Genomic DNA, 24,608 nt, shown 5'->3' on the forward strand with positions numbered 1-24,608 from the left:
CTCTCCCTACCTCAGCCTTGTCAGCAGCTACTAGAAATAGGGAGGCGTAAGGTGGTGCAGAAGGGTTAACAGCCTTGGAAGTTTGTTTTCTATTTAATAAAACCTTCCGAAAGGCAGTAGTCATTGCCTCTACAGAATCTGAATCCTCCCCAGAACTTACATCTCTATCTGACTCAGTGGATGAATCTTTACTATCATCCGGAGGTTTGGGCAGAGGCCGAGGTGAAGCCCCCTCCTCAAGATAACATGAGGCGGCCTCACTATTAGCAGCCATTAATTTTAAAGCCTGCGTTATAGCGCTACATAGAGTCCACAGCCTTAAAGGAATCACATTTCCTTTTTGATGCTGCCTTCTTAACTCTTTCTGCACCACTTTCCGTTCCTTCAAATTCAGCTGTACTTCTGTTTGATATTGAAACCAATAACAATGCTGCTCTATAAGACAGAATAACTCACTCAAGCGGCGAGTAGACATTTTAATTCCTATAAAATGCAGGAGCCCCTTAACCAGCTCCATATATTGTGACTTTAAAGATGGGGAATTCCCCATAGTTTTTTCTTTTTCTTTTTTCTGTTCTTTTTCTCTTATTTTTCTTATTTTCTCGAAAGTCCCCCTTTCAGCCTTTTGCTCCGGGGTGTTTACCCTTTCGGATTTTTATTCTTTTCTCTTTTTCCCGAAAGTCCCCCTTTTAGCCTTTTGCCCCGGGGTGCTTATCCTTTCGGTTCAGTCGAGCCCCACGTTGGGCGCCAGATGCCGGCGACGGAATGAAACACCAACACTGCAGAGTGGTTTAAATCTTTATATTTTAACACTTGCTTCTTACAGCTGCTTTATTTTATATCCCTTGCACAACAACCTACAGGGCAAGCTGCCAAGCACTACGATTCAGAGACTATACAGTGCGCAGGCGCAGGGCGAGATAACCTTTACGTTGGCTTATTTACTGCAGCTAAGACTTTGTTTTGGGGAACTTCCTTATCAACTTAGAATCCGTTTCGTCCCAAGGTCTGTTCCTTTTGAGGAATCAGAGAAACATCCTTGTGTGCAAGCAATGTTCTTTTCCCATGGGAACAAACAGGATTCTTAGCTGAACATCTCGTTTGCAAGAATGTTCAGCCCTGGTTGAGAGTCTCGTTTGCAAGCACTTCTCAACCTTCTTTAAACCTAGTTCCCTACACTGGGCAGAACATCTCGTTTGCAAGAATGTTCAGCCCTGGTTGAGAGTCTCGTTTGCAAGCACTTCTCAACCTTCTTTAAACCTAGTTCCCTACACTGGGCAGAACATCTCGTTTGCAAGAATGTTCAGCCCTGGTTGAGAGTCTTATTTGCAAGCACTTCTCAACCTTCTTTATACCTTGTTCCCTACATCTTAACCTCTCAGATGTTTGTCCGGGTCCATGCCAGCATATATTTGCTCAGAAACTTGGATGTGCTGGGATTATTCTTCTTGCCTTGACTCTGATTGGGTTAAAAATTTCAGGTAAGTGGTACAAGATCATTTATTTTTATTTTTCCATTTATTCTACTTATACCATCAATATGACTACCCCAAACTTACTGAAAGACCAGTGAAATAAAAAAAAGTCACAAAACAGTGCTCTATTAGTGCTCAGCCCATATTTATTCTGCAAGCTTTCCCTCGGGTATTTCTCTTCCTAATTGTTCGAAGTCATCACAAGAGATTTCACATGTGCTCCAAGAATTTGTTTTAATTGTAATTACGATTAAAAGGTGACAATAACACAGAATTATTTACAGATTTTTTATTTTAAAATATATTTTATGTACTACACCATGTTTTTCAATGCATACTAATACAAAAAATTATTGAGCTATTTTACATTATTTTTACAGATTGTTTTAGATCTTTGAAATCTAGTGTGTATTTTTTATTATCTACAGTACATTTCAAATTAGCCACTAATATCAATAACCTCAGATATGCAGACGACACCACCCTTATGGCAGAAAGTGAAGAGGAACTAAAAAGCCTCTTGATGAAAGTGAAAGAGGAGAGTGAAAAAGTTGGCTTAAAGCTCAACATTCAGAAAACTAAGATCATGGCATCTGGTCCCATCACTTCATTGGAAATAGATGTGGAAATGGTGGAAACAGTGTCAGGCTTTGTTTTTGGGGGCTCCAAAATCACTGCAGATGGTCATTGCAGCCATGAAATTAAAAGACGCTTACTCCTTGGAAGGAAACTTATGACCAACCTAGATTGCATATTAAAAAGCAGAGACATTACTTTGCCAACAAAGCTCCATCTAGTCAAAGCTATGGTTTTTCCAGTAGTCATGTATGGATGTGAGAGTTGGACTATAAAGAAATCTGAGCACTGAAGAATTCATGCTTTTGAACTGTGGTATTGGAGAAGGCTCTTGAGAGTTCCTTGGGCTGCAAGGAGGTCCAACCAGTCCATCCTAAAGGGGATCAGTCCTGGATGTTCTTTGAAAGGACTGATGCTGAAGCTGAAACTCCAATAATTTGGCCACCTCATGCAAAGAGTTGATCTTTGGAAAAGACCCTGATGCTGGGAGGGACTGGGGACGGGAGGAGAAGGGGACGCAGAGGATGAGATGGCTGGATGGCATCACTGACCTGATGGACATGAGTTTGAGTGAACTCCGGGAGTTGGTGATGGACAGGGAGGCCTGGAGTGCTGTGATTCATGGGGTGGCAAAGAGTTAGAAGAGTTAGACACTACTGAGCGACTGAACTGAACTGAACTGATTCATCAGAAATACTTGATTTATATTTAGATTTTGTAAAGCTTACAGTTTTAAAGTCTTTATTGAACTTGTTACAATATTGCTTCTGTTGTTCCTATGTTCTGGGTACTCGTTTTTGTTCTTTGTTTTTGGCCAAGATGCTTGTGGGATCTCAGTTTTCCAACCAGGGATCACACCTACTGCCCATGCACTGGAAGGCAGGCTTAACACTGGATGGCTTAGGAAGTCCCTACAGTTTCTTAAGTGCCTACGAAATTTCAGATTATCCTGGGCAATGTCTCATATAGGATAGGCACAATTATACTCATTCTGAAGATGGAGCATGCAGACACGAGTGGAAGCAATATAAAAGTTTAAGTAACACCGGGTTACTGAAAGCAAGTAAAAACATGTGAAAGTGAAAGTCGCTCAGCGGTGTCTGACTCTTTGGAACCCCATGGCCTATATAGTCCATGGAATTCTCCAGGTCAGAATAGTGGAATGAGTAGCCTTTTCCTTCTCCAGGGCCTCTTGGATTCTTTGCCAGCTGAGCCACAGGGAAGCCCAAGAATACTGGAGTAGGTAGCCTATCCCTTCTCCAGCAGATCTTTGCCACCCTGGAATCCAATCGGGGCCCCCTGCATTGCAGGCTGATAAGCAAGCAAAGAAAGTTTCAGTCAATAAGTAAAGTCTTATTTATAGTAGAAGAAAGTAACTCAATCTTTCTGTGGGTTTACTTGTTATGTGTTTGTTTACATTGTCTTCTAAGTGCACTCTCTGTTACTACATTACTATTACTTTTATCTTCTGTTCATTTCAAGCTTGTTGAAATCATTTCCAGAATGATAAACATAGTGTATCCATTTCACTGCAGCTTTTAGCATTAATGTTTTTAATAGTTTCTCTTTATTTACCAATGATATCCTTAATACTAAACTCACCAAAGGAAAAAAGCAGTGTGGATTCCCAAGAAAACAGGAAGGAAACAACAGGTATATTTTGTGCCTTGAATTTCCTAAGAATAATGGCTAAATTTTGACAGATACCATTGCCTTATCTTAGTTCAGACTAGTAACAACCAATACATTAAGACAGTATTATCACTCTGAATTTACTTTTGACTAAACTGAGACATGGAAAGATTAAGCCACTCATCAGAGTCATACAAGTCCTATGAGGTGACACTGAGACTTTGGTGGTCTGTATTCAGAGCCTATGATCTTAACCAGATAATACTGTCTTTATGAATGCTCCTGCCAGGAGAGTCAAGAATTAATAAATAGTCAAAAACCAAGCTATAGTCAAATATTCACTTACATGGGCTATTTGGTAATTTCAATGAATATGTCAAGCAGTTAACTTTTGCCTGAAGTTAATTAATGAAACACAAATGTGAAATGAATTATTTAAATTTATTGTACATCAAGGCTGCACAAGAACTTATCACTCTGATTTTACCTTTGACAAAACTGAGACATGGAAAGATTAAGCCTCTCACTCAGAGTCATACAAGTCCTAAGAAGTGACACTGAGACTTTGGTGGTCTATATTCAGCGCCTATGATCTTAACCAGATAATACTGTCTTAATGAATCCTCCTGCCAGGATAGTCAAGAATTAACTACTAGTCAAAAACCAAGGTATAGTCAAATATTCATTTACATGGGCTATTTGGTGATTTGAATGAATATGACAAGCAGTTAACTTTTGCCTGAAGTTAATTAAGGAAACACAAATGTGAAATGAATTCTTTAAATTTATTGTATTAATCATTAAGACATTGATCATGTTCTTATAGTTTCTAAGTAGTGTGTGTTAATACACTATTGATGAGTGACTGCAGCAGAAAGTGATCATTTATTATATACCTTGTACAGAACAGAAATGTTAAGAAACTTGGGAAATCCTTCAGGAAATGCTATCCAATAGATCCTGTTAATAACCCATCCCCAAGAAGCAGAAATGCAAAAAACAATGGACTGATTCCAATTTGGGAAAGGAGTACATCAAGGCTGTATGTTGTCATTCTGCTTATTTAACTTATGTGCAGAGTACATCATGTGAATGCCGGGCTAGATGAAGCACAAGCTGGAATCAAGATTACTGGGAGAGATATCAGTAATCTTAGATATGCAGATGGCACCACCCTTATGGCAAAAAGTGAAGAAGAACTAAAGAGCCTCTTGATGAAAGTGAAAGAGGAGAGCGAAAAAGTTGGCTTAAAACTCAACATTCAAAAAATTAAGATCTTGGCATCTGGTCCCTTCATTTCAGTTCAGTTCAGTCACTCAGTCATGTCCAACTCTTTGCGACCCCGTGAATCGCAGCACGCCAGGCTTCCCTGTCCATCACAAGCTGCTGGAATTCACTCAGACTCATGCCCATCGAGTCAGTGATGCAATCCAGTCATCTCATCCTCTGTCATTCCCTTCCCTCCTGCCCCCAATCCCTCCCAGCATCAGAGTCATTCCCAATGAGTCAACTCTTCGCATGAGGTGACTTCATGGCAAATAGATGGGGAAACAATGGGAACAGTGACAGACTTTATTTTCTAGGGCTCCCAAATCACTGCAGATGGTGACTACAGCCATGAAATTAAGACATGCGCCCCCTTGGAAGAAAAGCTGTGACCGTCTTAGACAACATATTAAAAATCCAAGACATTACTTTGCCAACAGAGGTCCTTCTAATCAAAGCTGTGGCTTTTCCAGTGGTGTTGTATGGATGTGAGACTCATACCATAAAGATAGCTGAGTGCTTCAGAATTGATGTTTTTGAACTATGGTGTTGGAGAAGACTCCTGAGAATCTCTTAGACTGCAAGGATATCAAACCAGTCAATCCAAAGGAAATCAATCCAGAATGTTCATTGAAAGAACTGATGCTGAAGCTGAAGCTCCAATACTTTGGCTAAGTGATGCAAAGAGCTGACTCACTGGAAAAGACCCTGATGCTGGGAAAGATTGAAGGCAGGAGGAGAAGGGGATGACGGAGGTTGAGATGGTTGGATGGCATCGCCAACTTGATGGACATGAATTTGAGCTAGCTCTGGGAGTTGGTGATGGACAAGGAATCCCCATGCTGCCATCCATAGGTGCACAGAGTTGGACAAGATTGAGTAACTGAGTTGAACTGAACAGGCAGATATATAATTTAGCACAGGAAATTTTTTTATGATTTTTCTCCATGGTATTTGTCATTAACTTATGAATTATTATTTGCTTCCAAGTATATTGTTTCAAGTGTATTTTTTAGATGATTTTGATATTGTTGTCCATGGAGTAGAAAGAGCACTGGTGAGGAATTTAAGGAATCCTAAAAAGAGTATTGTGTCTATCACCATCTGCTTGTGTGGACTTGAGCAAGTTATTCTGTCTGTTAGTGTTTTAATGGGTCACTGTTTCTCAAATCTTAGTAGTAGAATGAACAATGGTCTCAAAAGCCTCACAGTTATATTAAAATCTAAATACATAATTGTCCTCACAGCGATGAGCAAAGTCTTTCCTGAATTTATGACGACTAGTGCATGCATGGTTAGTGTTAGTGGGGTGGGGACAGGTTAGAAACATAACATTTATTTCTTCTTCCTCTTTCTTACTTAATTGTTCCCCTTCTTTCTTACTTTAGAGAGACCAGTTCTGTTAACGTGCCCAATGCATTGGCAACAAATCTGAGATAAACGCTTGTATTTTCCTGAAACTTCCAAACCTTGGAATGACAGTCAACCTGACTATTCCACAAGAGAATCCAGTCTACTGCTTATTCAAGATAAGGAAGAACTGGTAAATAATTAAGTAAAATACTTTAATACAACTTAGCACTGACTTCTAGCCACATCAAGATCTTTGTGCTTTAGCCTTAAGGGTTCTATGCAGATGAAAATATCAACCTTGACTTCAAGAAGCTCACAATCTGAGAGGCCAAATAGACATGTAAACAAAATAAATATAATTTAATGGATACAACAATATAAACATAAACATTGTATATATTAATATATAAATGAACAAATAGAAATATCACAAATAAGGATTAATTAACGCCAACAGGGAGTCAGAAAAGGCCTCATAGAAGAGGTGATACTTGAACTGGGTTTCAGAGGATGAGCATAAGAATGCAAACCAGCAACAGATAAACAGATTCAATATTCAGTCATTTCTTCTGTTTCATTTACAGAGACTCATACAAAACCTGATAAACAAAGAAGCAATTCTGTTTTGGATTGGATTAAACTTTACATTATCAGAGAAGAACTGGAAGTGGATAAATGGATCCTTTTAAACTCTAATATGTGAGTATTAGATAAGCTAACTTTAATATTCAATTCACAGCATTTACATCAATTGGCAAGATAGTAACATTGTTATTGAAGACTGAGATTTATAGTTAACAGCCTGAGAAGAAGAATGATTCTGAAGTTGGTTAAAAAGTTCTATATATGAAAACACACCAACCCTTTGTCACAACATATATTTTATCTGAAATGGAGTTTTAAGAGACAAGGAGGAATAGACCAATTCCTTTGGGAGGGACACACACACAAAAGTTTTTCAAAGAATAAAATTTAAAAATAAAGAAATTTCTAGCTAGAAGATACTGACACAAAGAATTGTTAAATAGTTTTTCAACCCGTGGGACCACATACCTTAGTGGGCCATGCTAGAACGATAAATACAAGAAGAAAAATACAGCACATATCAGAGTATGTGGAATCCAGATATTTGGGAACTAGCCAAACTGTGATAAATATTGGAGCCTATTTTAACCAGTAGTGTAGAAAAAGAGTTGTTTGAGGAGATGTAATAAACCTGCATAAGCCACAACAGAGCTATTTGCCATTGCTTTTTCTTCCATTTTATTGATTTATTTTTGTCTGTGCTGGGTGTTCATTGCTGCTCAGAGTTTTCTTTAGTGGCTCAGAGTGGAGGCCACTCTCTAGCTGTGGTGTGCGGGCTTCTCACTGTGGTAGCTGCTCTTGCTGCAGAGCACAGCTTCTAGGGCACTCGGGCTTCAGTAGTTGCAGTGTACGGGCTCTAGGGCACAGACATGACAGTTGTGTTGCACAGGATTAGTTGCTCCACAGCATGTAGGATCTTCCCAGATTAGGGATCGAACCTGTGTCTCCTGCTTTGGCAGGTCGCTTCTTCATTGAGTCGTTAGGGAAGCCCTTGCAATTTCTTTCTGGTTGTCTCACTATAGTCTCTTACTGCAACATGGTCAGGATAACCGTGAGTGTTTTAGGATTGATGTTACAAATTAAATTACAAATCTTTAATGGACTTCATCATTTTTGTACATCAAAGGGCAGGACACTATTTTTCCCTAGAAAGTGAAAGTGTGCAGGCATCCAACCCAGTTTCTGAAAAGAATTTTTGTTGAGTTTTTCAGCACACATGACATTGTGTTATGCTTTTTGGAGTCTGCAAAAGATTTATTGACATTTGTATAAATTACAGTTAAAATCAATTCTTTCTCTCATTCAAAACACCAAGACATTGAAGTTTAAGATGCAGGAGCATATTCAAGTTTATCCAAAATATAGTATTACTTTCTTGTGTGGAAAGTTACCAAACTTGAGATATGTTGGTTTAATGACCAAGTTTTCATGTATTTGACTCATTCTAAAATACAGTATTTTTTAAAGTATTTTAAAAACCAATGTTGTTATTTTTTTTTATTTTACTTTACAATACTGTATTGGTTTTGCCACACATGAATATTATTTTTAAATAAAGTGTTCTGAACTAGAATAAACATATTAAAAGGCAAATGTATTTTGTTAAATAAAATCTTCTGAATTTTTATTTGTTTCACAGGGATTATTATCTATACTTCATTGACATATAAATGCAACTCTGATATTAGCTTACTTTTATTTCTTTGTCATTAGGAAAGGTTAATTTTGGTTACCTGTGTGTATGTTTCTTACTGGGGCATTATGTTTATTTTATTAAGGTTTATTATAAAATTGGAAATCTCTGAGATGTTTATGACAAGAAATACAGGCATAGTTGACAGATTAAATGTGAGTGAACATTCTACTTTATTCTGAAGAGTAAAGTAATGGTTTTATTAAGACTGTGATCAGGTAAGTCTGGAAGGTATCATATGATAGTAATAAGAGCAGCAGTTAGATACCACTTTTATTTAGTGCTCTAAACTAGACAGCATATTATAAAGCAGAGACATTACTTTGCCAACAAAGGTCCATCTAGTCAAGCCTATGATTTTTCCAGTGGTCATGTATGGATGTGAGAGTTGGACTATAAAGAAAGCTGAGCACCAAAGAATTGATGCTTTTGAGCTCTGGTGTTGGAAAAGACCCTTGAGAATCCCTTGGACTGCAAGGAGATCCAACCAGTCCATCCTAAAGGAAATTAGTCCTGGGTGTTCATTGGTAGGACTGATGTTGAAGCTGAAACTCCAATATTTTGTCCATCTGATGTGAAGAACTGACTAATTTGAAAAGACCCTGATGCTGGGAAAGATCGAAGGCCGGAGGAGAAGGATGACAGAGGATGACATGGATGGATGGCATCACCAACTCAGTGGACATGAGTTTCAGTAAACTCTGGGAGTTGGTGCTGGACAGAGAGGCCTGGCATGCTGCAGTCCATGAGTTCAGAAAGAGTCAGACATGACTGAGTGACTGAACTGAACTGAACTGAACCCTGGTTTTCAAGTAAAGAAAAACATAAAGAGGTATAATAATTTTTTAACAAAACCCCTTTGGGGTTAAAGAAGATAACACTAAGGAACTAGGCAGAGATCTGGTCAAAGCGAGCCTGACAAGTCACCCAAGGGCCTTTTGGAAATGGGCTTGGTCAGTTGAGCATTAAAAAAGTTACTTTGAAAGTTCAAGAAGGGGACCAGAAGGGTGGAAGAGATAAAACACAGGGGACTTTTGCTATTACTCGCTTGAAAGAAATGCTGATGTGACTAGAGTGTCCGGCACTAGGAGGGAATCAGGTGGACTTCTCAGGGTCAAGGGCCCTTATGAAGAACTGGAACAAAGGAACAAAGAAAATCTGTGATGGAGTCCTGCCCACTGTACTACTTCACTTTCAGTTTAGGACAAGCAAGTGAACGTCTTACGCATATCCCTTCCTAGCATGCCAGCTCTGCATTGCCATCCCATTCTTTGACTGCTACTCACACCACATTTGCAATGAGCCACAAGACTCCTGCGTCTTTGGAACTAATAGAACACTGATCACTCATAAACTATTTGGAATGGGAGAAAAGGAACCTTCTACTACACACAACATGAACTGAGCCTCCTTTTCTGGCCACATTCAAATTCTGAGACCCTGTGTATCTATTCTTACTTACTATATTTCCGGAGCACATACTCTTTTTAAGCCTGATCACACTTCTATAGGTATCATCTCAATACCTCCCCAAATACTAGGTCATTATATCCTAAATATTTAAGAAAATTAAAGTTCAATGAAAGGAAGAAGTTTTTCATGTGACATGTTAATAGGAGATTCAGTTTCCAACTTTCAAAGCTTCTTTTTTGTATATATCATGATGACATTTCTGTTTAGAATGCTTCTCTTCCGGTGAAGATGAACTTGCAAGTTCCAGATGTTTATATTAGCTTCCTATTAAAAGTTTGTATTTGTGACTGACTGTGTAGTTATCATTGTTCAGTTGCTAAGTCATGTCCAACCCTTTGTGACCCCCAGGGACTGCAGCTCCCCAGGTTCCTCTGTCCTCCAGTGTCTCCCAGTTTGCTCAAATTCATGTCCATTTGAGTCAGTGATGCTATCTAACTATGTCATCCTCTGCCGCCACCCCCCGCCCCGCCTTCTCCTTTGGCCTCAGTCTTTCCCAGCATCAGGGTATTTTCCAATGAGTTGGCTTTTCCCATCAGGTGGTCAAAGTATTGGAGCATCAGTCCTTCCAAGGAATATTCAGGGTTGATTTCTTTTAGGATTGACTGGCCTGATTCGCATGCAGTCCAAGGGACTCTCAAGAATCGTCTCCAGCACCACAATTTGAAAGCATCAATTCTTCGGCACTTACTCTCTTTATGGTATAAATTTCACATCAGTACATGAGTAATGGAAAAGCCATAGCTTTGACTATACTGACATTTGCTGGCAAAGTGATGTCTTTCCTTTTGAATATGCTGTCTAGGTTTGTCATAGCTTTCTTTCCAAGGAGCAGTGACAAAAATTGAAAGTGTTAGTCCCTCAGTCCTGTCTGATTCTTTCCCACCCTATGGACTGTATCCTGCCAGGTTCCTCTGTCCACGGAAATGGAATTTCTCCAGACAAGAATACTGGAGTGGGTAGCCATTCCCAGTAGCAAGTGTCTTTTAATTTCAGGGCTTTAGTCATTGTCTGCAGAGATTTTGAAGCCCAAGAAAACAAAGTCTGTCACTGCTTGCATTTTTTCCCCTTCTATTTGCCATGAAGTGATAGGACCAGATGCTAAAATCTTAGTTTTTGAATGTTGAGTTTCAAGCCAGCTTTTTCACTCTCCTCTTTCACCCTCCTTCAGACGGTTTTTAGTTCCTCTTCTCTTTCTGCCACAGACTGTTTACTTACCCAATGCTTAATAACTGAGCATCTCGTTGTTTCCTGAGAGCTACAGAAAATACTGGCTGGATGAGGAGAATTATGTGAGAAAATCATGAACACTAAAAGGAGTCTTTTCTTTTGCTCTGCAGATTACCAGTTTCTGGTGATTCTAAAGAAGATAGCTGCATTTGCATATCAAGGACACAATTTATTTCTGAAACCTGTGCTGCAGAGAATAGACTGATCTGCCAAAAAGAACTAATACCTGTCAGAAATAAAGTAGTATGTTCTTCTATTTGACTAGACATCCCCCTCCATCTCTTTAATTTCCATTTCAGAATACTGCCATTTTGATTGTATATATTCTCATAGTGACTGCATGCACATTTTCTGGTTCAAAGTGAACACACAGTGAGAATTCTAATTTTTGTGAATTTTACAAAAGTTCATGCCTAATTGCCCCTTTCAAGAACTGAGAAAAAATATACCTAAAGAAAAGATGTCTCAGGGCGTGTGCCCAGGAGCGGATTTGCTGTATCATATGATAGTTCTATTTTTCAGTTTTTTTAGGAACTGCCATACCTTTCTCCATAGTGGCTGTATTAATTTCCATTCCCACCAATAGTGCAGAAGGGTTCCCTTTCCTCCACACCTTCTCCAGCATTTCCAGTTTGTAGATTTTGTTCATGGTGGTCATTCTGACAGGTGTGTTAGCCTTGACATAAATACACAGCCATATGAAAAATGGAGAGCTAGTGGGAAGCTGCTATATAGCACAGAGAACTGAGCTCGGTGCTCTGTGATGACCTAGAAGAATCTGATGGGGAGGGGGGCAGGTGGGGGTCTGGAGAGAGGGGATATATAGCTGATTCATTTCATTGTACAGCAGAAACTAACACAACACTGTAAAATAGCTATACTCTAATGAAAGTCATGCTAGTAAAGGAATGCTCAAAATTCTCCAAGCTAGGCTTCAGCAATATGTGAACCGTGAACTTCCAGATGTTCAAGCTGGTTTTAGAAAAGATCGTGGAAGCAGATTGCCAACATCCACTGGATCATCGAAAAAGCAAGAGAGTTCCAGAAAAACAACGATCTCTGCTTTATTGACTATGCCAAAGACTTTGACTGTGTGGATCACAATAAACTGTGGAAAATTCTGAAAGAGATGGGAATACCAGACCACGTGACCTGCCTCTTGAGAAAGCTATATGCAGGTCAGGAAGCAACAGTTAGAACTGGACATGGAACAACAGACTGGTTCCAAATAAGAAAAGGAGCACATCATGGCTGTATATTGTCACCCTGCTTACTTAACTTCTATGCAGAGTACATCATGAGAAACGCTGGGCTGGAAGAAGCACAAGCTGGAATCAAGATTGCTGGGAGAAATATCAATAACCTCAGATATGCAGATGACACCACCCTTATGGCAGAAAGTGAAGAGGAACTAAAAAGCCTCTTGATGAAAGTGAAAGTGGAGACTGGAAAAGTTGGCTTAAAGCTCAACATTTAGAAAACTAAGATCGTGGCATCTGGTCCCATCACTTCATGGGAAATAGCTGGGGAAACATTGGAAACAGTGCCAGACTTTATTTTTCGCTGCTCCAAAATCACGGCAGATGGTGATTGCAGCCATGAAATTAAAAGACGCTTACTGCTTGGAAGAAAATTTATGACCAAGCTAGATAGCATTTCAAAAGCAGAGACATGACTTTGCAAACAAAGATCCCTCTAGTCAAGGCTATGGTTTTTCCTGTGGTCATGTATGGATGTGAGAGGTGGACTGTGGAGAAAGCTGAGCACTGAAGAATTGATGCTTTTGAGCTGTGTTGTTGGAGAAGACTCTTCAGAGTCCCTTGGACTGCGAGGAGATCCAACCAGTCCATTCTGAAGGAGATCAACCCTGGGATTTCTTTGGAAGGAATGATGCTAAAGCTGAAACTCCAGTACTTTGGCAACCTCATGCAAAGTATTGACTCATTTGGAAAGCCTCTGATGCTAGGAGGGATTGGGGGCAGGAGGAGAAGGGGACGACAGAGGATGAGATGGCTGGATGGCATCACTGACTTGATGGACGTGAGCCTCGGTGAACTCCGGGAGTTGGTGCTGGATAGGGAGGCCTGGCGTGCTGTGATTTATGGGGTTGCAAAGAGTCGCACACGACTGAGTGACTGAACTGAACTGAACTGAACTGAATGAAAAGCCTCATTTTAAGAGATAATGATGCACTATGGAGAATAGCCCAGACCAGCTAAGGGGAGTGGTTTATAATCCCACAGCTTTCGTCTACCCCCTTCTGTGCCTTATCTCACCTCTGAAACATTTTAGTCAGTATTTCTGAAGTCTTCTGCTTCTTCCACAGCCTCTATTTTTTGCATTTATATTTTGTGGTAGAGAACTGTTTAATATCCATTCTCTGGACTCTTATATCAGAGTTCCATTGCTAAAGCAATTTGGGGAAGGGAACTTGACTCTTCCTCATCGTTGCAAAATTCTTTTTCATTTCACATATGATAATGTACATGTTTCAGTGCTGTTCTCTCAAATCATCCCACCCTCACATTCTCCAACAGAGTCCAAAAGACTTTTCTATAAATCTGTGTCTCTTTTGCCATCTTGCATACAGGATTATCATTACCATTTTTCTAAATTCCATATATATATGTGTGTGTTAGTATACTATATTGTTGTTTCTCTTTCTGGCTTACTTCACTATAATAGGCTCTAGTTTCATCGACCTCATTAGAACTGATTCGAGTGTATTCTTTTTAATGGCTGAGTAATACTCCATAGTGTATATGTACCACAGCTTTCTTATCCATTCATCAGCTGATGGACATCTAGGTTGCTTCCATGTCCTGGCTATTGTAAACAGTGCTGTGATGAACATTAGGGTACATGTGTCTCTTTCAATTCTGGTTTCCTTGGTGTGTGTGCCCAGCAGTGGGATTGCTGGGTCGTATGGCAATTCCATTTCCAATTTTTTTTAAGGAATCTCCACACTGTTCTCCATAGTGGCTGTACTAGTTTGCATTCCCATCAACAGTGTAAGAGGGTTCCCTTTTCTCCATACCCTCTCCAGCATTTATTGCTTGTAGACATTTGGATCGCAGCCATTCTGACTGGTGTGAAATGGTACCTCGTTGTGGCCTTGATTTGCATTTCTCTGATAATGAGTGATGTTGAGCATCTTTTCGTGTATTTATTAGCCATCTGTATGTCTCCTTTGGAGAAATGTCTATTTAGTTTTTTGGCCCATTTTTTGATTGGGTCGTTTATTTTTCTGGAGTTGAGCTGTAGGAGTTGCTTGTATATTTTTGAGATTAGTTGTTTGTCAGTTGCTTCATTTGCTATTATTTTCTCCCATTCTGAAAGCTGTCTTTTCATCTTGCTTATAGTTTCTTTTATTGTGCAGCAGCCTTTAATTTTAATTAGGTCCCATTTGTTTATTTTTGCTTTTATTTCCAGTATTGTGGGAGGTGGGTCATAGAGGATCCTGATGTGATTTATGTCAGAGAGTGTTTTGCTTACGTTGTCCTCTAGGAGTTTTATAGCTTCTGGTCTTATTTTTAGATCATTAATCCACTTTGAGTTTATTTTTGTGTATGGTGTTAGAAAGTTTCATTCTCTTACAAGTGGTTGACCAGTTTTCCCAGCACCACTTGTTAAAGAGATTGTCTTTTCTCCATTGTATATTCTTGCCTCCTCCCTGCTTTTTTTAAATTATTTTTTGTTGGAGTATAATTGCTTTATAATGTGTGAGTATCTCAGTTCAGTTCAGTTACTCAGTCATGTCCGGCTCTTTGCGAACCCATGGACTGCAGCACACCAGGATTCCCTGTCCATCACCAACTCCCAGAGCTTGCTCAAACTCATGTCCACTGAGGCAGTGATGCCATCCAACCATCTCATCCTCTGTCGTTCCCTTCTCCTCCTGTTTTCAATCTTTCCCAGCATCACGGTTTTCTTCAGTGAGTCAGTTCTTTGTATCAGGTGGCCAAAGTATCAGAGCTTCAGCTTCAGCATCAGTCCTTCCAAAGTATATTCAGGTTCTCAAGAGTCTTCTGCAACATCAAGTTCAAAAGCATCAATTCTTTGGTGCTGAGTTTTCTTTATAGTCCAACTCTCACATCCATACATGACTACATGGCATCTGGTCTCATCACTTCACTGCAAATAGATGGGCAAACAATGGAAACAATGACAGATTTTATTTTTTTGGACTTCAAAATCACTGCAGATGGTGATTGCAGCCATGAAATTAACAGACACTTACTCCCTAGAAGGAAAGTTATGACCAACCTAGACAGCATATTCAAAAGCAGAGACATTACTTTGCCAACAAAGGTCTGTCTAGTTAAGGCTATAGTTTTTCCAGTAGTCATGTATGGATGTGAGAGTTGGTACTATAAAGAAAGCTGAGCACTGAAGAATTGATGCTTTTGAACTGTGGTGTTAGAGAAGACTCTTGAGAGTCCCTTGGACTGCAAGGAGATCCAACCAGTCCATCCTAAAGAAAATCAGTCCTGAATATTCATTGGAAGGACTGATGCTGAAGCTGAAACTCCAATATTTTGTCTACCTGATGCGAAGAACTGACTCATTTGAAAAGACCTTGATGCTGGGAAAGATAGAAGGAAGGAGGAGAAGGGGACGACAGAGGATGAGACGTTTGGATGGCATCACCAGCTCAGCGGACATGAGTTTAAGTAAACTCCGGGAGTTGGTGATGAACAGGGAGGCCTGGCGTGCTGCAGTGCATGGGGTCAGAAAGTCGGACATGACTGAGCGACTGAACTGAATTGAACTGAACCCTGGTTTTCAAGTAAAGTAAAACACAGAGTGATAATATTTTTTTTCTCACAGGACTGCTTTGGGGATTAAAGAAGCTAACACTAAACAATTGTCAGAAATCTGGTCAAAGCAAGCCTGGGAAATAACCAAGGGCCTTTTTGGAAATGGGCTTGGTCAGTTGAGCATTAAAAACGTTATCTTGAAAGTTGAAAGGACCAGAAAGGTGAAAGAGATAAAATATCAAAAGAGACTTTTGCTATTACTCTCTTGAAAGAAATGGTGATGTGAATAGACTCTCAGGCACTAGAAGGGAATCAGGTGGACTTCTCAGGGCCAAAGGGCCTTATGAAGAACTGGAACAAAGGAAAAAAGAAAATCTGTGATGGAGCCCTGCCCATCGTACCCCTTCACTTTCAATTTAGGATAAGCAGGTGAACATCTTGTGCATACCCCATCCTGGCATGCCAGCTCTGTGTTGCCATCCCATTCTTTGACTACTACTTACACCCCGCCTGCAATGAGCCACAAGACTCCTGCGTCTTTGGAATTAGTAGAACATTTATCACAACAGACACTCGTGAACTGTTTGGAAAGGGAAAAAAGGAACCTTCTACTACACACAACATGAACTGAGCCTCCTTTTCTGGCCGCATTCAAAGTCTGCAGACCCTGTGTATCTATCTATGTACTTACTACATTTCCTGAGCACGTACTCTGTTTAAGCCTGATCACACTTATATAGGTATCATCTCAATGCCTCCCCAAATACAAGATCGTTATATCCTAAATATTTAAGAAAATCAAAGTTCGGTGAAAGCAAGAAGTTTTTCATGTGACATGTTAATAGGAGATTCAGTTTCCAACTTTCAAAGCTTCTTTTTTTGTGTATATCATGATGACGTTTCTATTTAGAATGCTTCTCTTCCAGTGAAGATAGCTTGCAAGTTCCAGACATTTATATGAGCTTTCCATTAAAAGCTTATATTTATGTCTGACTGTGTAGTTATTATTGTTCAGTTGCTAAGCGATGTCCAACTCTTTGTGACCCATGCACTGCAGCTCGCCAGGTTCCTCTGCTCGAATATCTTCCGGTTTGTTCAAATTCGTGTCCATTTGAGTCAGTGATGCTATCTAACCATCTCATCCTCTGTCTCTCCCTTCTCCTTTGGCCTCAGTCTTTCCCAGCATCAGGGTATTTTCCAATGAGTTGGCTTTTCCAATCACATGTATTAGGCCAAAGTATTAGAGCTTTAGCTTCAGCATCAGTCCTTCCAAGGAATATTCAGGATTGATTTCCTTTAGGATTGACTGGCTTAATTTGCATGCAATCCAAGGGACTCTCGAGAATCTTCTCCAGCACCACAAATGGAAAGCACCAGTTCTTCAACACTTAGTCTCTTTATGGTGCAACTTTCATATCAATACATAAGAAATCATGTAGCTTTGACTATACTGACTATACTCTCTTTATGGTATAAATTTCACATCAGTACATGAGTAATGGAAAAGCCATAGCTTTGACTATACTGACATTTGCTGGCAAAGTGATGTCTTTCCTTTTGAATATGCTGTCTAGGTTTGTCATAGCTTTCTTTCCAAGGAGCAGTGACAAAAATTGAAAGTGTTAGTCCCTCAGTCCTGTCTGATTCTTTCCCACCCTATGGACTGTATCCTGCCAGGTTCCTCTGTCCACGGAAATGGAATTTCTCCAGACAAGAATACTGGAGTGGGTAGCCATTCCCAGTAGCAAGTGTCTTTTAATTTCAGGGCTTTAGTCATTGTCTGCAGAGATTTTGAAGCCCAAGAAAACAAAGTCTGTCACTGCTTGCATTTTTTCCCCTTCTATTTGCCATGAAGTGATAGGACCAGATGCTAAAATCTTAGTTTTTGAATGTTGAGTTTCAAGCCAGCTTTTTCACTCTCCTCTTTCACCCTCCTTCAGACGGTTTTTAGTTCCTCTTCTCTTTCTGCCACAGACTGTTTACTTACCCAATGCTTAATAACTGAGCATCTCGTTATTTCCTGAGAGCTACAAAAAATACTGGCTGGATGAGGAGAATTATGTGAGAAAATCATGAACACTAAAAGGAGTCTTTTCTTTTGCTCTGCAGATTACCAGTTTCTGGTGATTCTAAAGAAGATAGCTGCATTTGCATATCAAGGACACAATTTATTTCTGAAACCTGTGCTGCAGAGAATAGACTGATCTGCCAAAAAGAACTAATACATGTCAGAAATAAAGTAGTATGTTTTTCCAGTTGACTAGCCATCCCCTCCATCTCTTTAATTTCCACTTCAGATTTCTGTCATTTTAACCGTATATATTGGCATAGTGGCTCCATGCACATTTTGTGAACACACACTGAGAATTCTAATTTTTGTGAATTTTATATAAGTTCATGTCTAAGCCCCTCACTGAATAACTGATAAATTATATACCTAAAAAAAGATGTCTCAGGGCATGTTGAGAAAACATATACCTAAAGAAAAGATATCTCAGGGCATGTGCCCAGGAGTCGGATCGCTGTATCATATGATAGTCCTATTTTTTAGGTTTTTTTATAGAACTGCCATACCATTCTCCATAGTGGCTGTATCAATTTACATTCCCACCAATAGTGTAGGAGGGTTCCCTTTCCTCTACACCCTCTCCAGCATTTCTTGTTTGTAGATTTTTTCATGATGATCATTCTGACGGATGTGTTAGCTTTGACATAAATACACGACCATATGTAAAGTGGATAGCTAGTGGGAAGCTGCTATATAGCACAGGGAACTGATCTCGGTACTCTGTGATGACCTAGAGGAGTCGGATGGGTAGGGGGGCAGGCGGGAGGCTCAGGAAGGAGGGGATATATGTGTACTTATAGCTGATTCATTTCATTGTACAGCAGAAGCTAACATAACACTGTAAAATAGCTATACTCTAATGAAAAGTCTCATTTTAAGAGACAGTGATGCGCTATGGATAAAAGTCCAGACCAGCTAAGGGGAATGGTTTCTAATCCTGCAGCTCTCATCCATCCCCCTCTGTGCCTTATCTCAACTCCAAAACCTTTTAGTCAACATTTCTAAAGTTTTCTACTTCTTCCACAGCCTCTATTTTTTTGTTTCTACGCTTTGTGGCAGAGCATTGATTAAACTCCATTCTCTTGATTCTTATATCAGAGCTTCATTACTAAAGGAATTTGAGGAAGGGAAGTTAACTCTTCCCCATCATTGTAAAGTTCTTCCCATTTTAATTGTATCCTTGGTTCTTCAAAAATTAATTTTATTGGCGTAAAATTGCCTTATAATGTTGTGTTAGCCAGTCTTACATATGCATTTATCTCCTCCCTTTAGGACTTCCTTCCCACAGTGCATTAATTAGTGTTCCATGTGCTATATGCACTGTGCACCAGGTACCAATTTCTTTGGGGCGTTCAGTTCAGTTCAGTCGCTCAGTCGTGTCTGACTCTTTGCGACCCCATGAACTGCAGCACACCAGGCCTCCCTGTCCATCACTAACTCCCGGAGTTCACTCAGACTCGCGTCCATGGAGTCAGTGATACCATCCAGCCATCTCATCCTCTGTCGTCCCCTTCTCCTCCTGCCCCCAATCCCTCCCAGCATCAGAGTCTTTTCCAATGAGTCAACTCTTCGCATGAGGTGGCCAAAGTACTGGAGTTTCAGCTTTAGCATCATTCCTTCCAAACAAATCCCAGGGCTGATCTCCTTCAGAATGGACTGGTTGGATCTCCTTGCAGTCCAAGGGACTCTCAAGAGTCTTCTCCAACACCACAGTTCAAAAGCATCAATTCTTCGGTGCTCAGCCTTCTTCACAGTCCAACTCTCACATCCATACTTGACCAATTTCGGGAGGACAATTTTTCCACCAATCAGGGAGGGGCTTATGGTTTCAGGATGATTCAAGCACATTACATTCATTGCACATTTGCTCGTTTATTTCTATTATCATTATATCAGCTCCATCTCAGATCATCAGGCATTAGATATGGGAAATTGGGGACCCATGTTATACAGTATGTTCTCATTAGTTATCTAGTTTATATATCTGTACATAGTATCAATAGTCTATATGTATCAATCAAATCCCCCAATTTCTCCCACCACCCCGTTTCTCCTTTCCTATCCTTACATTTGTTCTCTATGTCTGTGTCTCTATTTCTGTTTTGCAAATGGGATAACTTGCAGATGGTGATTGCAGCCATGAAATTAAAAGACGCTTACTCCTAGGAAGAAAAGTTATGACCAACCTAGATAGTATATTCAAAAGCAGAGACATTACTTTGCCAACTAAGTTCCGTCTAGTTAAGGCTATAGTTTTTCATGTGGTCATGTAAACAGGAGGCAAACAAAACAATGGGAAAGACTAGAGATCTCTTCAAGAAATTTAGAGATACCAAGGGAACATTTCATGTAAAGATGGGCTGATAAGGGACAGAAATGGTATGGACCTAACAGAAGCAGATGATATTAAGAAGAGGTGGCAAGAATACACAGAAGAACTGTACAAAAAAGAGCTTCACGACCCAGATAATCACGATGGTGTGATCACTCACCTAGAGCCAGACATCGTGGAATGTGAAGTCAAGGGGGCCTTAGAAAGCCCGCTATGAACAAACCCAGTGGAGGTGATGGAATTCCAGTGGAGCTATTTCAAATTGTGAAAGATGATGCTGTGAAAGTGCTTCACTCAATATGCCAGCAAATTTGGAAAACTCAGCAGTGGCCACAGGACTGGAAAAGATCAGTTTCCATTCCAATCCCAAAGAAAGGCAATACCAAAGAGTACTCAAACTACTGCACAATTGCACTCATCTCACACGCTAGTAAACTAATGCACAAAATTCTCCAAGCCAGGCTTCAGCAGTATGTGAACAATGAACTTCTAGATGTCCAAGCTGGTTTTAGAAAAGGCAGAGGAACCAGAGATTAAATTGCCAACATCCGCTGGATTCTTGAAAAAGTAAGAGAGTTCCAGAAATACATTGATTTCTGCTTTATTGACTATGCCAAAGACTTTGACTGTGTGAATCACAATAAACTGTGGAAAATTCTGAAAGAGATGGGAATACCAGACCACCTGACCTGCCTCTTGAGAAACGTATATGCAAGTAAGGAAGCAACAGTTAGAACTGGACATGGAACAACAGACTGGTACCAAATAGGAAAAGGAGTACGCCAAGGCTGTATATTGTCACCCTGCTTATTTAACTTCTATGCAGAGTACATCATGAGAAACACTGTGCTGAAAGAAGCACAAGCTGGTATCAAGATTGCTAGGAGAAATATCAATAACCTCAGATATGCAGATAACACCACCCTTATGGCAGAAAGTGAAGAGGAGCTAAAAAGCCTCTTGATGAAAGTGAAAGTGGAGAGTGAAAATGTTGGCTTAATGCTCAACATTCAGAAAATTAAGATCATGGCATCCGGTTCCATCCTTTCATGGGAAATAGATGGGGAAACAGGGGAAATAGTGTCAGACTTTATTTTGGGGGGCTCCCCAATCACGGTAGATGGTGACTGCAGCCATGAAATTAAAAGACGCTTACTCCTTGGAAGGAAAGTTATAACCAACCTAGATAGCATATTCAAAAGTGGAGACATTATTTACAAACAAAGGTCCATCTAGTCAAGGCCATGTTTTTTCCAGTAGTCATGTATGGATGTGAGAGTTGGACTGTGAAGAAAGCTGAGTGCCGAAGAATTGATGCTTTTGAACTGTGGTGTTGGAGAAGACTCTTCAGAGTCCCTCGGACTGCAAGGAGATCCAACCAGTCCATTCTGAAGGAGATCAGCCCTGGGATTTGTTTGGAAGGAATGATGCTAAAGCTGAAACTCCAGTACTTTGGCCACCTCATGCGAAGGGTTGACTCATTGGAAAAGACTCTGATGCTGGGAGGGATTGGGGGCAGGAGGAGAAGGGGACAACAGAGGATGAGATGGCTGGATGGCATCACCAACTCGATGGACGTGAGTCTGAGTGAACTCCGGGAGATGTTGATGGACCGAGAGGCCTGGTGTGCTGTGTTACATGGGATCACAAAGAGTCGGACACGACTGAACAACCGAACTGAAGATATATTTGACAAGTCTTCCCAAAATGTTTAAAATCCCTTGTCTCCCCAATGCAGGAGCTAATGAAAGTTTGCACATTTCATTGAGTTACTGTCCTTGTTTAAAGAGAAAATGAGGAATATTTTAAAATCCTTAAGAGTTAATTTGAGCAAAAATTGATTCAAATCAGGCAGTTTCCAATCTAGCGAATAGAAAGGAACTCCTGTGTGCTTTGCAAAATAAATAATTTTTATTAGGCAGAAGGGAGCGGGAACAAGGAATTTGTTGTAGGCATAAAAGCAGATTGGTTATTGAAAGCTATTTAGCTTTAATGGATGACAGGCAACTCTCAGGCAGATGACCTAACTAGTGCTGATCAAACAATTTCTGATTAACTTGGTTAAGATTTCAAGTCCGAGAGAGACTAAAGTGTAATTAAATCTTGGTTTAGTGACATAGGACTTAGCGCAAGTGAATCCATTTGGAGTCTTGTTTACTTGTTTTTAACATTACTTTGGTGTCTTTTATTAAAGAATTGTCCATCTACTCTTCCTTGTTTTATCACTGCATTCATTTATTAAAGAGTCTAGGTCCATTTTATTGTAGAGTGTCCTGCATTATGGATCAGTTCAGTTCAGTCACTAATTCCTGTCCAACTCTTTGTGACCCCATGGACTGCAGCATGCCAGGCTTCCTTGTCCATCCTCAACTCCCAGAGCTTGCTCAAACTCATGGCCATTGAGTTGGTGATGCCATCCAGCCATTTCATCCTCTGTCATCCACTTCTCCTCCTGCCTTCAAGCTTTCCCAGCATCAGGGTCTTTTCCAATGAGTTGATTGTTCCCATCAGGTGGCCAAAGTATGGGAACTTTATCTTCAGCATCAACCCTTCCAATGAATATTCAAGACTGATTTCCTTTATGATTGATTGGTTGGATCTCCTTGCAGTCCAAGGGACCCTTAAGAGTCTTCTCCAAACTTCACCACAGTGCAAAAGCATCACTTCTTTGGTGCTCAGCTTTCTTTATAGTTCAACTTTCACATCCATACATTACTACTGGAAAATCCATAGCTTTGAATACATGGACCTTGTCTATAAAGTATGTCTCTGCTTTTTAATACACTGTCTAGGTTTGTCATAGCTTTTTTTCCAAGGAGCATGCATCTTTTAATTTCATGGCTGCAATCACCATCTGCAGTGATTTTGGAGCCCCTCAATGTAAAGTGTTTCCATTGTTTCCCCATCTATTTGCCATGATCTTCGTTTTTTGAATGTTGGGTTTTAAGCCAGCTTTATCACTCTCCTCTTTAACTTTTATCAAGAGGCTCTTTAATTCTTCTTCACTTTCTGCCATAAGGGTGGTGTCATCTGCATATCTGAGGTTATTGACATTTCTTCTTGAAATCTTGATTTCAACTTGTGTTTCATCCAGTCTAGCATTTCACATGATATACTCTGCATATAAGTTAAATAAGCAAGATGACAATATACAGCCTTGATGTACTCCTTTCCCAATTTGAAACCAGTCCATTGTTTCACATTCAGTTCTAACTGCTGCTTCTTGACCTGCATACAGACTTCTCAGGAGGCATGTATGGTGATCTGGTATTACCATCCTTTGAAAAGATGAACATTTTCTCCAGTTTGCTGTGGTCCACACAATGAAAAGTTTTAGCATAATTAATGAAGCAGAAGTATATGTTTTTCTGGAATTCTCTTGCTTTTTCTATGATGCAACAGATGTTGGCAATTTGATCTATGGTTCCTCTACTTTTTCTAAATCCAGCTTGAACATCTAGAAGTTCTCGGTTCACTTACTATTGAAGCCTGACTTGGGAGAATTTTGAGCTTTACTTTGCTAGCATGTGAGATGAGTCCATTATGGACAGTGATTTGATTGTTCCCTCAAATTTTAGCATCAATTTAAAAAGGTAACCTCCAGTTTCTTTGACCTTGCCTCTCAGAATAGAGGTGTACCCATTGCCCTTGAATTTGTTTTCAACCAAAGTAGCATCTCTTGCTAGATCATGAAAATCAGTGTCACTTCCACCTACACTGAGAAGTTCTAGGGAAGCTTGCTGTTGGAAGTCAACCTCTAAGCTTAGAATAAGTGAGACTGAAATGGAACAGAACCCAATGCTCCTCCCCACCACACTATCAGGTCCTCAGCCTTCCTTTTGTCTATGGAAAAACTTTAGCCAAAGAATAATCATAGAAGTAAGAAAATGCAGACACAAAGTTCAATAGTCAACAGGGATCAAATAACAATTTAGCCAATAAGCAAAGTCAAGGACCCTTAGTGTCTCCTCCAAGGCTATATATTTTATTCTGAGCCATATGCTGTGAACTGTGTTACATATCCTGAAACCCCAAGTGGGGAAGTTAACTACATGAGGACCAGACTGTAGTCATGACATAAGCTGCCACTATCCTGGAAACTGGCCTGAAGAAAATGGGAACAAACCAGCCCTAGAACTGGAGATTAGCTGTCCTTAAAACAGTCGAG

General features: G+C 40.0%; 1 long non-coding RNA gene across 1 annotated transcript; it reads left to right on the plus strand.

The window, feature by feature from the left end:
- Window positions 1–558: 558 nt before the first annotated feature.
- LOC138931521 (uncharacterized) lies at window positions 559–6,978 on the plus strand. The gene is made up of 3 exons (XR_011446591.1): window positions 559–1,481; window positions 6,338–6,492; window positions 6,887–6,978. It is a non-coding gene; the product is annotated as an uncharacterized lncRNA (long non-coding RNA).
- Window positions 6,979–24,608: the final 17,630 nt, after the last annotated feature.

The sequence above is a fragment of the Ovis canadensis genome, chromosome 3 (assembly GCF_042477335.2).
Source record: "Ovis canadensis isolate MfBH-ARS-UI-01 breed Bighorn chromosome 3, ARS-UI_OviCan_v2, whole genome shotgun sequence".
In the NCBI taxonomy this organism is placed as follows: domain Eukaryota; kingdom Metazoa; phylum Chordata; class Mammalia; order Artiodactyla; family Bovidae; genus Ovis; species Ovis canadensis.